General features: G+C 34.0%; 1 pseudogene; it reads right to left on the reverse strand.

Annotated features, from left to right (window-relative positions):
• Nucleotides 1-1,630: 1,630 nt before the first annotated feature.
• LOC115864273 (multifunctional methyltransferase subunit TRM112-like protein pseudogene) lies at nucleotides 1,631-2,023 on the reverse strand (annotated as a pseudogene).
• Nucleotides 2,024-8,542: the final 6,519 nt, after the last annotated feature.

An 8,542-nucleotide genomic window follows, 5' to 3' on the forward strand; every position in this document is an offset into this window, starting at 1 on the left:
ATCATAATAGTTATTGTTAATACTATGTGAGTCTAAATATTTTAACCCTGCTATAGTTAAGATTTTTCATAATTTGAAAATTTGGCCTACAAATATACACACAGAGAAAAATATTGAATGAAAATTATATAGAAGCTGAGAATCTGGAAATGTCAGAGCATCTGGAAGTTGAATCAATATTTCAGTTGTACCAGTCTAATCAAAAGGATTAGGGCAGGAACCTCAGCTTGCCAGGAGGGCCTCCTCAGTAGGTGTTCCTCTCAGTAGGAGTCTTGCAGCAGTTCTTGTAAACCTATATAGCTCTGGTGAGCTCTCTTCCACCCAGGTAACAGCTGAGGTGGAAAGGAGATAAAATACAGAATCTACAGGTGTGGAAACTACCCTTGATTAAAAGCCTCACATTCCACAGGAGCCATAATCTTTTGTACCAACTCCATAGAAAGACCTTTCATGGACTGTACAAGGTACATGCCCAATTATGAGTCTCTACACTCAGAGGAACCTCACAGTAGGGCTTCCTATCAAGTATTGTCCCTTGGTTTAAGTCAGCCTTCAATTAAGCAGTCGTTTTACTGTAAGCAGTGTTGCTTAGTAACTTAGTTGACAAATAGCGTCCTTCCCCGTTTCTAGGGAAACAGAGCTAGGAAATTTAACTGAAAATAAAATTCTCATGCAGAAGAGGAACAATTTTGTTAACTCTCTGCCAACACCATTAAAATGTAGATACAAAAGCCTTGCTGACGCTCTTAATTGTTTAGCTCTTTCTGTGCATCAAGATAATAAATTGGAAAGTCATTAGCAAATACAGAGTAACCATTGGCCGAGGCCTATGTAACAAACATTTATATAGGGTTTCTTCTTAAAATTAAGCAGTAGGTGTGGTCCACCCTAATTCTATGTTGACGTAAGACATTATGTGGTCAATTAACTATGTATTTTGTCACACTGGATTCATACACATTACATTGTAGCCCTAAAAATCCCTATCAACAAGAGTTGTTTTCATTGACATGAAAACCAAAGAAAGAAAATTTGAAGATGAAAAGTATGCTCAATGTGGAGCATCTGCTTAAAATTCAAATAAAGATTGGAAACAGAATAGAAGCAGCAACAAAAAACCACACACAAAAACATCGAGGAAGATCGCAAACTACTGATGCCAGGCAGCTATTGTGAGAATTATGAAAATGAGGAAGGTTCTAAAGCACCAGCAGTCACTTGGAGAAGTACTGACCCAGCTGTCCTCAAGATTCAAGCCTCGGGTCCCAGTAATTAAGACATGCATTGACATTCTGATCGAGAAAGAATATTTGGAGTGAGTGGATGGTGAAAAGGACAACTACAGTTACTTGGCTTAACCCTCCTAGAAGGGTCTGACCACGGGCACAGCCCCTCGTCCCATGGGAAGGATGGAGAGGAGTCGGCAGCGGCTGCGCCACCCGTAATTTTTTTTTTTTTTGGTTTTGAAACTTTAATGAGAAAAAATATATAATACCGAGCTCAAGAACACTGTGTGTTTGGTGTGTCACTGGCCCAAGGGTTGGGGATACACAGGATAGAAGTAGCAAACAGGATATACGTAAACAAAGATACACACGCTCGCAATGAAAAATCGGGACTGGACACGCTTTTAAGTCTCAGTTTCCTCATCACTCAGCAGCATGTTGGGGATCCCACAGCTGATGGGGAACAGATGTCCTGACTCTGGGCACTGCAGGTGCCCTCCAGCACATTCACCTCCAGCCTTTGTGCACCTCGACCAGATGCAAGGTGTTGGCAGCCTCCAGAAGCTCCGCCCACTCCACTTTGGGTACCGTAGGAGCCACGAAGTCGGGGTTGAACTCCACAGGGTTGATGCGGACCCCGGTGGCCTGGAGGCACAGGGGGAAGCCACGGAGCCCCACCCCCGCACATGCGAGCTCAGCAGGCATTTATTAGTGACCTTAGGGAGAGCTACTTCAGTGGTAAGTGGAATGAGATTGCAGTGGGTTGAGATGTGAATGGGAACTGAGGTAGTGAACATTATGACAACAGGTATGTGAAGGTGATACGCAATAAAGCATAGTAAGCTTAAATTCAGTATTTTATAAGGGATGAAATCTGAGTCTTAAAAAATTGATGGAAAGAATATCAGTTAAAACTGTTCAAAATAAAGATTAACTGTTAAGAATGGGGTAAATTATACTTTAAAAATTTGCAGATTATTACAAATCTCTAATTCGAAAATTAATATGGGGTATTGTATATAGGGGTCGAGCAAAGAGTGTAGATTTGATAGAAAGTGAATGCTTTGTGGATAGTTTTTAGTTTAACTAAATTTTAATAGGCATTGTTTGTTAGAATTCTAATTACATACAATTTCTAACTACATACATACATTAAAAATTTATTTACCATTTAACTCATAAAAGCCTCTGGGAAATGAATTTTTTATTTGGTTCTTAGCAATATAAAAATGCTACAGATTATACACATTTGAATTTCTCAAGAAGTATGCAAGTAAGTATGAAAAGATATATACAGTAAAAGAATGGCAAAACCATTAAATTTTGAATACATATGCAAATATTCTTTAATGAAAAAAATAATGGTTTATGTATTTTGGTTTTTTATCTAGGTAAAGCTTTTGAAATTAATTTTAAGTATATTCACCTTGGCTATAAATAATCACCCAACTTTGAATTTTTTTTTATATATAAGATATAGGCATTGTTTAGTGTTAGAATTCTAATTACATACATATTTCTCAAGTCATTGAGGAAAATCTAGTTTTAAAAAATTAATATTTAAGCCACTGAATATTTTATAAAATGATAAAATCAATAGTAGGGTAGGTTGTGTATGCATGGGGACAGGGGTTTATGAGAACTCTGAGCTTTATGTTCAATTACGCTGTGAACCTCAAACTGCTCTAAAACAACAAAATTTATTAATTAAAAAATCAATAGAAGATGGTAATGTCAGTGTGCTCTCATTGTCAGTGTAAAATGGAAATACTGTTAAAGGAAATACTTATAAAGCTAAGTTGAATAATTTTCCATGTTAGAAATACTACTGAGTATCATGTAAACCAATATTTAAGAAGAAAAAATTTAGATAAATATCACAATGTATAAAATTTTAAAAACTAATTCACATGTATTGTTAAGAATACTTCTATGTTTCTATGCATATCATATGTTCAGTATTTAATTTTATTATTCAAATTTCACACATAAATTAATTTTAAACACATCAAGGGTACATTAAGAAACACATTAAAGCAGATTATATACATGCAACTCTTTCTGTTGACTTATGAAGTCTTTGCACAAAAGCCATTATTTTAAAATTACTCTGTATGACTTTGAAGAGCCCAAACACTTAGCCTAATATAGAAAATCAAACCACTGATAATGAAGAAACACAGTAAAGATCAGCTTAAGTAACACCTCAACTTGGAAGTCTAGTCTGAATTCTCCAGGCAAACTTAAATATATTCCTATTAATTCTTTTTGTTTGTCCCTATAGATCCTTCCCTTAATATTTCTGTTAGAGAATTTTCAAAATATTAATATTTTGAAAGAATGAATGTAAGACTGAGGACAACAAATCTGATTCGAAAATGTTTTTTGTTGCTGTTTTTTGTTTGTTTGTTTGTTTTGTTTGTTTGTTTTTGTGGTACGTGGGCCTCTCACTGTTGTGGCCTCTCCCGTTGCGGAGCACAGGCTCCGGACGCACAGGCTCAGCGGCCATGGCTGACGGGCCCAGCCGCTCTGCGGCATGTGGGATCTTCCCGGACCGGGGCACGAACCCGTGTGTCCCCTGCATCGGCAGGCGGACTCTCAACCACTGCGCCACCAAGGAAGCCCCAGAATTCCTCTTTTTTACATACTTTATACATGTTTTCATTTTTCAGATTTGCTTCCAATTTTTACAGGCTCTGTTTCATTAAATATTCTTTATTTTACTCGTCTTTCTCAGTTGTATTTCATATCTACAAGAAAAATATAATAGGATGGCTTTCATCCTCAATAATCACTTTTATTTGAACTAACTCAATTCATATAATAGATGAGATACTGGTGTCTTTCTGAAGGAGGAACATTTTGTAAAAATTACATTTTGTTACAACAAGATATAATATCTTTCATGACAATCTTCCTATATCCCCTATATTCACCTTATTTCAGGTGACACCTCATTGCATTATACGTGGGTTGATAGATCTTTAAATGTGCTTATTTTTCAAATATTTATATTCTTTTGATAGGAAAACATTCTTCAAACATATAATTCATGTTATAAAATCGGAACAATTACCTTGGCCAACTTTGGTTTAAGAACAAAAGAGCAGGAATAGAATGAAAGTTTCTATGAATTTATTTTAGGTTTATTAGGAATAGTATTAGGAAAAAAAAAATGGCCCACTGTCTAAAGGATGGAAAAATAATTGCTGTGATTTACTTCTAAATGATTAAATGTTATGCTCCATATATTAGTTGTATCATTAGGCTGGTTTCTGCTTCAGAATTCATAGTATTTTGAACAGAAATGATTAAAGAGGTTATTAGTAAATCTACAAAGAACAGGGCACACTGTGTTTAAACATTACCCTATCATCTGGGCTACAAATGTTCAGCATCATTATGCTTCCACAATAGCAATTTACTGTAACACTGAAGAGTAAGTAATCAATATAGGAAGGTAGGGCTTGTTACAGTTACGGAAAAAGAGTACAGCCTCTTCTGTTCCAACCTTTGCAAAATCAGTAAGCAGTCCTATTTGTAAGGCAGCCTGTTAGTCTCATTCTCGATGTCAGTGAAAGGTATGAGCTACAATTACCAAGCTAAAAACTGTTCCAGTGTTCACCTCACTGTTTGCAAAACGTGATTTGATTTGTAACTCAATGAGAAATAAATTTAAGATGCATCACTCTAAAAGAAACATCACTTGAAATCCTGATTGTAAATATTAAAATGCTGAACATGTGTAGGTGCTTAAACTAATGCTGGAAGTATTAAAACAAGAAATAAATCATCAAGCCTAAAATATATATTATCTAATGAAAAATATTCTAGTTTACTCTTTGCCATATCTTCCAATCAATAGAGTTGGTTTTCAGTTTGGAAACTTTCAACTGGATAGTTATATCACTTACACTGGTAAATACCACTGTGTGGCATGATAAATAATGGGTCTAAAAGTCACTGCCGTAAAGCATAGAATGCGTGATTTTTATTTGAAAAGGTCTTGGAGATAATCAAAAACATATCTTCGTGGTACAGATGGAAAATCTAAGGCCCTGAAAACCTAGGTAGTAGGGGCAAGTTTCATATTAAGTTTCTATGTCTGGACTGCAGGCTGAATCTCTTGACTTCCTGTGCTTTCCCAATATTCTCAGGTTTTGTGGTGATGCCTCTCAAATTTTATTGCCATCATTGAAGCTGTAGTTGTACTGGGTATGGCTTATTCAAGCACCATTTGTACATAGAAACATTGTTTTATCAGCTGGAATTATACCATGGGAAGTTCTGGTAACTGCAGAGGCTCTAAATTTTATACATGGTCTAAATACAGCCGAGAAGGCATGGCTTGGTAGAGACAAGACTGTACATGAGGGTGATTATGTTGAACTCTCTGCCCACAATACCAAAACTCCAGTGTCCATTATTATACCTATCATTATAGTGAATTTATCCTCTCTTGAGCCCTATTATTGCAAATAAATGTAGCTACCCTACTGTAGAATAGAAAATGGATGTTTCTAACGGGTGAAACATTTTCTACTCTCTTGTAAATCTTTCTTCTGCTTCTACAAGTCTATCATAAAAGCCTTATCAGATAAACGTCCTACAGCAGGATCTCCCCAACATAAGCACAATCTGTGATTAGGAGAATTTGGGAGGAACGTTCTTATGCATGCTGAATGAGTAGGGGAGACCCTACTCAAGGAAACTGAGAGATGACCAAAAGCCTTGAGTGAGGAAAGTGTAAACTGTGAAAACAGGAGAATTAGACTTAAGGATTGTTGTTCCTTGAGTTCATATTTTTCATAAACCAAACTTTTAGTACCACAGCCAATTGGGTAATTGGTGGTAGTGAGTGTTAAATAGGAAAAAATTGAGTGACAGTCTGATCTGTTTTTGCTTGTAGAGTAAGTTTTAAAAAGTGTTTTGGAAGTAAAATGGAGGGTGAACAGCAAACCAAATGATCCATGATAGTTAAGCTTATTTTCTGAAAATGAAATTTGAGCTTCAATGTGTTCATTTCAATTAAGTGTTAAGTACTAATTAATTTGTAATGATTCTTACAGAGCAGTTTTGTCTTCAACTGAATGTAAATTTGACTGATGAAGTTCATTGATTATATGTGTAAAACTACACAATATTTCCCATCTAGGTGTTAATGTAATCAGTGTTAATTAATAATTACCAAAGTTGAAAGGTTTCTTCACAAATTCCATTAAGCCTCTACTGTTAATGATTTTCTTTGCAGAGAAAATCAAATGTCTGTTTCCTAGTACATTTCTATTTATAACAATATTTTTAATTGACATTTTTTGAATTAATAAGGTCACATATTTTATAACAGATGGGATTTTCTAAGATACTTATCATGAATCCATTGATACTTAAAGCACTACAGCTAGACTTGTAGATTTATGTAAATAAGCACAATTCTGGCATTTTAATGCCTTCTGCTAAGCAAAAGAATACAGATCAATGTAAAAGTGTTAATTGTCATTTCTCAAATTCACATTACTTTGTTTAATATTAATGGTTCATATATTTCCTAATGGTAATCATTTAAGTGACTGAATATATACTATTATGAAAAAGAAATAAAGCATGACAGAAAGAATATGAATCATAATTACTCATGGTTTTCAAAATATCATATAGGAAGCTAAAGGAATACTGATCATAAGTTTGAACTCCATTTTAATTTCTGCAGGTAGGAGAAAGATCCAGTGGATTCAGTTCATTTTTTCTCTTATTAGATCCGTATTACTACTATTGCCATTATTCATCAGGAACAGCATACCTTTTTAATACCTAAATGTATTTTGTTAGTTATAATCGCCTACTTGTATTACTCATATAAGATTTAATTTTTATATGAAATAATGCTAAATATGTTTTATATCAAGCTTATTCATCTGAGTTTTCATTATTTGCATATATAAATATTGAGTATGAATGAATTTAAATATATATTTAGATTTTACTTATTAGTAAAATCTTACTAATTTACTTACTAGTTTACTTATATTTCTTAAATGGAATGCATTTTGAAGGTAATCCAGATGTAATCACTAAGTTATTTAGTTTACTTATGTACTAAAGTAGATAACATGTAATTGAAGAAGACTGGCCTTAGCACAGAATGCTTTGCAACCTTGGATGGTCACAAGTTTACTGAACCTCCATTTCCAGATCTACATAATGGGGAAGGGCAGACTCCATAATCTGTAGAAGCCCTTAGAGTTTTCACACTCTCAACAATTTGATTTCTATGAATAGCAGCCTTCTGATTCTTTTTTCATTATCAAAGTAGAAGAAATTTAAGTGTATAGCTTGATGAATACTGAAAAACATGAAATCTTATCAATATATACTCATTTGAAAAAAAATAGTACCAATGATAATACCATACCAAATGCTTTCCTATTTCTGGTGAAAACACCTTAGGTTCTTTTTTTTCTTTTAAATTTCTGTCTAGCAATTTGCTCTTCTTTTTATAAACAAATCTTTTGTTCTACATATGGTCTTTGAATGTAAGTGTTTTAATAAAACCACTGACTATGACATGTTATACCTAATTATTGTAGTTTCTACAGCAATATTAAGCCTTATCCCTCCCTTATTCTCTCTCTACATTTATATTGAGACCTCCAGTCATTTCATTCTGTAGTCCAAGCGGACCTCATTTTATTGTGCTTCACTTTATTGTGCTTTGCAGTTATTGTGGTTTTTACAAATTGAAAGTTTGTGGCAACCCATTCTTGAGCAAGTTTGTTGGCACCATTTTCTAACAGCATTATTTGTAATTAATGTATGTACATTGACTTTTAGACATAATGTTACTGCACACTTAAGTTATTTTTACACTATAATGAAGTCTTTTAAGTACACTAGGAAATGAAAAAAATGAGTGTGACTTGCTTTATTTAAATATTCATAATATTTCCTCATTAATTTCCCTAATATTACTCAAAGATCCAGACTGTTGCTTGAACTAGTCTCCCACAATTCTGAATTTGTTTTTTCTTAATTTTTCCTGCCTACAGATTGCCGATCTTTGATCAACAAACCACCTGAATAAACATCTTTTTCCTCTGTCATTGAATACTGCTTAAGAAAAATATAATACCTTATTTATTGTTACTTAAATCAGTGGTTTTCCTTAGCAGGAACATCTATACTTTAGTCAACAAATTTTTGTTGTTGTTGTTTTGTTTTTTGTTTTAGTGGTTCTTCATCATTATATTTCTCTTATCTCTCACACTCGAACTTCTCATGTACAGATGACTCTGCTATATCATATAAAATGGTAGTGA

This window comes from Globicephala melas, chromosome 4 (assembly GCF_963455315.2).
Source record: "Globicephala melas chromosome 4, mGloMel1.2, whole genome shotgun sequence".
In the NCBI taxonomy this organism is placed as follows: domain Eukaryota; kingdom Metazoa; phylum Chordata; class Mammalia; order Artiodactyla; family Delphinidae; genus Globicephala; species Globicephala melas.